We start from the raw sequence: 6,085 nt of genomic DNA, 5'->3' as shown, positions 1-6,085 counted from the left end.
TTGTTGTGTTTTGGTATTCTTTTATTTCTTTAAATTCTACGTGAAATCAAAAATAACACATGCAAAGCAAAATTACCACTTGCTCTTGAAAATTTCAACTACACGTTTTCGACATCTAGTTTATGTGGGAAAATTTGCACATTTTGACATCTCTGGCTTCCATATAAATTACTCACGGGATGTTTTTTTCACCGAACGTGAATTTTTTGATCATGTTTTTTAATTTGTGACTTAGTATTTTCCAACAGTTTTTATATTTAGTTTTTTCGTTTTTCAGGTCATGGTGAAAAAATTAAGCAAAACTAACGAATTATTGAAAATAGTTTTGTCGCATTCGGATATAGATCAGTGTTTTTTAAATCAACATGAAAAAAACTTTTTCATTGAATATTGCAGTGTGAAGATAACGTGTGTGATCAACGTGAAATCAAAAACTTCTATTGAATATTGGAGTGTGAAGATAACGCATGCGATCAACGTGAAATCAAAAACTTTTTTATTGAATATTGGAGTGTGAAGATAACGCATGCGATCAACGTGAAATCAAAAACTTCTATTGAATATTGCAGTGTGAAGATAACGCATGCGATCAACGTGAAATCAAAAACTTTTTTATTGAATATTGGAGTGTGAAGATAACGCATGTGATCAACGTGAAATCAAAAACTTTTATTGAATATTGCAGTGTGAAGATAACGCATGTGATCAACGTGAAATCAAAAACTTTATTGAATATTGCAGTGTGAAGATAACGTGTGTGATCAACGAGAAATCAAAAACTTTATTGAATATTGCAGTGTGAAGATAACGCGTGCGATCAACGAGAAATCAAAAACTTTATTGAATATTGCAGTGTGAAGATAACGTGTGTGATCAACGAGAAATCAAAAACTTTATTGAATATTGCAGTGTGAAGATAACGCGTGCGATCAACGAGAAATCAAAAACTTTATTGAATATTGCAGTGTGAAGATAACGTGTGTGATCAACGAGAAATCAAAAACTTTATTGAATATTGCAGTGTGAAGATAACGCGTGCGATCAACGAGAAATCAAAAACTTTATTGAATATTGCAGTGTGAAGATAACGTGTGTGATCAACGAGAAATCAAAAACTTTATTGAATATTGCAGTGTGAAGATAACGTGTGTGATCAACGAGAAATCAAAAACTTTATTGAATATTGCAGTGTGAAGATAACGTGTGCGATCAACGAGAAATCAAAAACTTTATTGAATATTGCAGTGTGAAGATAACGTGTGTGATCAACGTGAAATCAAAAACATTTTTATTGAATATTGCAGTGTGAAGATAACGTGTGTGATCAACGTGAAATCAAAAACTTTTTTATTGAATATTGCAGTGTAAAGATAACGCATGCGATCAACGTGAAATCAAAAACTTTTATTGAATATTGCAGTGTGAAGATAACGCATGCGATCAACGTGAAATCAAAAACTTTTATTGAATATTGGAGTGTGAAGATAACGCATGCGATCAACGTGAAATCAAAAACTTTTATTGAATATTGCAGTGTGAAGATAACGTGTGCGATCAACGAGAAATCAAAAACTTTATTGAATATTGCAGTGTGAAGATAACGCGTGCGATCAACGTGAAATCAAAAACTTTTATTGAATATTGGAGTGTGAAGATAACGCATGCGATCAACGTGAAATCAAAAACTTTTATTGAATTTTGGAGTGTTGCAGTGTGAAGATAACGTGTGCGATCAACGTAAAATCAAAACTTTATTGAATATTGCAGTGTGAAGATAACGCGTGCGATCAACGTGAAATCAAAACTTTTTATTGAATATTGGAGTGTGAAGATAACGCGTGCGATCAACGTAAAATCAAAACTTTTTATTGAATATTGCAGTGTGAAGATAACGCGTGCGATCAACGTAAAATCAAAACTTTATTGAATATTGCAATGTGAAGATAACGCGTGCGATCAACGTAAAATCAAAACTTTTTATTGAATATTGCAGTGTGAAGATAACGCGTGCGATCAACGTAAAATCAAAAGTTTTTATTGAATATTGTAGTGTGAAGATAACGTGTGTGTGATCAACGTGAAATCAAAACTTTTATTGAATATTGCAGTGTGAAGATAACGCGTGCGATCAACGTGAAATCAAAAACTTTTTTATCGAACATTGCAGTGCTGTAGTGTGCAGATAACGCGTGCGATCACCATGAAATCAAAAACTTTTATTGAATATTGCAGCATATTAATCAGTTTGTTTAAAGTCAACGTGAAATCAAAAATGTTTATTTCATTAAATATTGCAGTGTTTATTCTAATGTGTGATGATAATGTGCGAAGAAAAATCATCACTCGCTCTTGAACGTTTAAACTGAATGTAAAAAAAAACTGTCTAGACATCTTGCTTACATGGTAAAATTTGCACATTTTGACATTTAACTAATAATGACAAGTCATTATATTGATTTTTCAGAAGTTTTGTTGTTGCATTCTGATATTCTACAACTTCTTTAAAGTCAACATCAAATCAAAAACAATTTTTTTATTGATTATTGTGTTGTTTATTCTAATGCGCGAACATAACAGTCGCAGCAGTAAATGCCACTTTACCGGTTACGATTTCTGATCCGATGGACGACCCATCGATCGTTTTGATGTTACATTTTAAGGTGTTTTTTCTTATGTGCAAACATATCATGTGTGAAGAAAATCAAGAAGGTTTAAACTACATGTAAACAACTCATTCTCCACATCTAATTTATGTGGTAACATTTTCCCCTATTTTGACCTTTTTGGCTTCCATATAAATTACTCACGGGATGTTTTTCGCCAAGTGTGATTTTTTTTCAGCTCAAGTTGAATTTTTTTGAACTTGCGACTCTTGGTTTTCAGAGTATGGTGGAAAACAAAACCAGCAAATTAATAAATGAGTTTCATTGTTGCATTCTGATCTGTTTTTTTTTAAGTTAACGTGAAATCAAAAATGAAGTATTTAAAGAATATCGCAGTGTTCCAATGCACAAAAATAACACGTACGAAGAAAACTCACATCGTCACTCACTCTAGAAATGATCAACTGCATATTATCGACATCTTGTATACGTGGTAAAGAATTTTTTTTTTTTGTATTTAGTTTTTTTGCGTGTTTTCAGGTCATGGCTGAAAAATAAAGCAAAACCTATGAATTATTGAAATGAGTTTCATTGTTACGTTTTGAAATTCTTTCATTTCTATAAAGTCAACGTGAAATCCAAAACAAATTTTTAATACTATATAACAATGTTTATTCTAATGCGCAGATGTCACATGCGAACAAAAATCACTCTAGAGCTTTTAAACTACATGTAAACAACACGTTTTCAACATCTAGTTTATATGGTAAAATTAGCATATTTTGACTCTTCTGGTTTCCATATAAATTACTCACGGTATGTTTTTAGCTAAGCATGAATTTTTCGCTCGAGTTGAATATTGTTTTTTTTATTGTATTTGGTTTTTTTGGTTTTCAGGGCATGACGGAATAATAAAGCAAAACCAACTAATTATTAAAATGAGTTTCATTGTTATGTTCTGATATTGATCAGTTTCTTTAAAGTCAACATGAAATCAAAAAATTATGTTTTTTTATAGATTTTTGTTATTGTGTTATTTGTATGTTGTGGTGTTTATTGTAATGCATGAAGATGACACATGCAAAGAACAATCATTGCTCGCTCTGGAAATTTTCAACTAAAATTTCTCAACATCTTGTTTACGTGGTCAAATTTGCACAATTCAACTTTTGTGGCTTTCTATATAAAAGCCACAAAATAATAATAAGTTGTTTTATTGATTTTATGAAGTTTATATTGTATTATTATTGATTTTTTTTTTCGGTTTTCAGGTCACGGCGGAAAGATAAAGCAAAACCTACGAAATACTGAAATGAGTTTTGTTGTGTTTTGATATTTTTCCATTTCCATAAAGTCAACGAAATCTAAAATATTTTTTAATAGAATATTGCAGTGTTTATTCTAATGCGCAAAGAAATTACGTGCAAAGAAAAATCATTGCTTGCTCTAGTATATGTGGTAAAATTTGCATATTTTGATCTTTCTGACTTCCATATAAATTACTCGCGGGATATTTTTCGCCAAGTGTGATTTTTTCGCTCGAGTTGATTTTTTTTTTAACTTGCGACTCTTGGTGTTTTTTATATTTTATTTAGTTTTTTTTTTCGGTTTTCAGCGTATGGTGGAAAAAAGCAAAACCAGCAAATCATTGAAATGAGTTTCATTGTTGCATTCTGATATCTGTTTTTTTTTTTTAAGTTAACGTCAAAAACGAAGTATTAAAAGAATATTGCAGTGTTCCAATGCACAAAAATAACACGTACGAAGAAAACACATCATCACTCGCTCTAGAAAGGTTCAACTGCATATTCTCGACATCTTATTTACGTGGTAAAATTTGCACATTTTCACTCTTTTGGCTTTCAATTTAAAAGCCACAAAAATTAATAATAAAAAGTCGCTATACTGATTTTTCAGAAGTTTATATTTTAATTATGTTTTTTTAGTTTTCTGGTCCTGGTTAAAAAACAAGCAAAACCAACGAATTATTAAAGTTATAGTTATATTGTTGTGTTCTGATATTCTTCCACTTTTTAAAGCCAATAGCAAATTAAAAATACATTGTGTATTGATTATTCCGGTGTTTATTCTAATGCATGTAGACAACACGTCATAACATGGTAACAGTCACAGTAGTAAAGTGTGTAAAAACAGTGTCACAGTAGTAAAAACAGTGTTTTCTGTTGGTTACATATACGAAACATGATAATGATGATAATAAGTCGTTATGTAGAGTTTTGTATTTATTTGTATTTATTTTTCTGGTCATGGTGGAACAAAGCAAAACCTAAGAATTATGGAAAAGAGTTATATTGTTGCATTCTGATATTGTTACATGCCAAGGTGTTTAACGTGTGAAGATAACACAAAATTCGTCACTCAGTCTAAAAAGTTTAAACTACAGGTAAACCACACATTTCAACGTCTGATTTTAGTAAAATTAGCGTATTTAGACCTTTCTAGTTTCCATATACAGTTTATTACTAATGGGATGTTTTTTGCTTTGAATTTTCCGCTCGAGTTGAATATTTTTGAACTTGCGACTCTTGGTATATTCAGAACTTTATATTGTATTCAGCTTTTTCAGGGGGTTTCAGATCATGGCTGAAAAATAAAGCAAAATTAACCAATTCTGAGTTTTATTGTTGCGTTCTGATATTCTTCCATTTCTTTAAAGTCAGCATCAAATCAAAAAAAAAGATTTTAAACTGAACATTGCAGTGTTTGTTCTAACGCTGGGCTCCCAGCATACGTAAAAAAATGTCATCATTCATAAATGCACACATTACATTACACTATTTCGCTCTAGATTTATAGAAAGCTGACATGCTATTTCTGTATTGGCATGCGTCTCATTAAGCACTCTTGTTCACTAGTCAGTGCACTGATTAGGGTATCAGCCTTTTTATGTGCTGGCTCAATTGCTAAATTTTTCAAGTGCACTGAAACGTTCGCACCCTGAAAATTCCCACAATGCCCTGTGAAAATCATACACACAGCATGCGCTCTTAACAGAAGTTCAGAAATACAGAGTATGCTCCGGTTTCCCCAGTGCAAACACATGCGTGTGACGACCCCAGTATTCCAGTTTGGATGTGGCAGATCCTGATTGGGTGCCATGGTTGCTCCCCAATTGGTTCAAGCATATAAATGCGAGTGTGTGCTAGCTTCTGGAGGACGGTCGGTGTGGCTACTTGGACGCCCTCACGTCAAGACCATCTCTTAAGTTCGGCAACCTTATGGATTTGTTTGGCATTATTTATATGTTGGTTATTTTTTCTTTATTTTCCAAGACGTTTGTTTGTTTCTTGATTTGTTGTTCTAGTAGTTTTATGTGTAATAGATAAGTTGCATGTTTATTATTTTGTTTTCTGAGCTCTTTTATGTTTCGACTCGATCGAGGGGGTCGTAGGAATGTGGTACAGGTGAATTGGGTAGGCTAAATTGTCCGTAGTGTGTGAGTGTGAATGAGTGCGTGTGGA

This window comes from Danio rerio, chromosome 5 (assembly GCF_049306965.1).
Source record: "Danio rerio strain Tuebingen ecotype United States chromosome 5, GRCz12tu, whole genome shotgun sequence".
Lineage (NCBI taxonomy): Eukaryota > Metazoa > Chordata > Actinopteri > Cypriniformes > Danionidae > Danio > Danio rerio.
The sequence above is the reverse complement of the archived record's forward strand: the minus strand, read 5'-3'. Positions refer to the sequence as shown.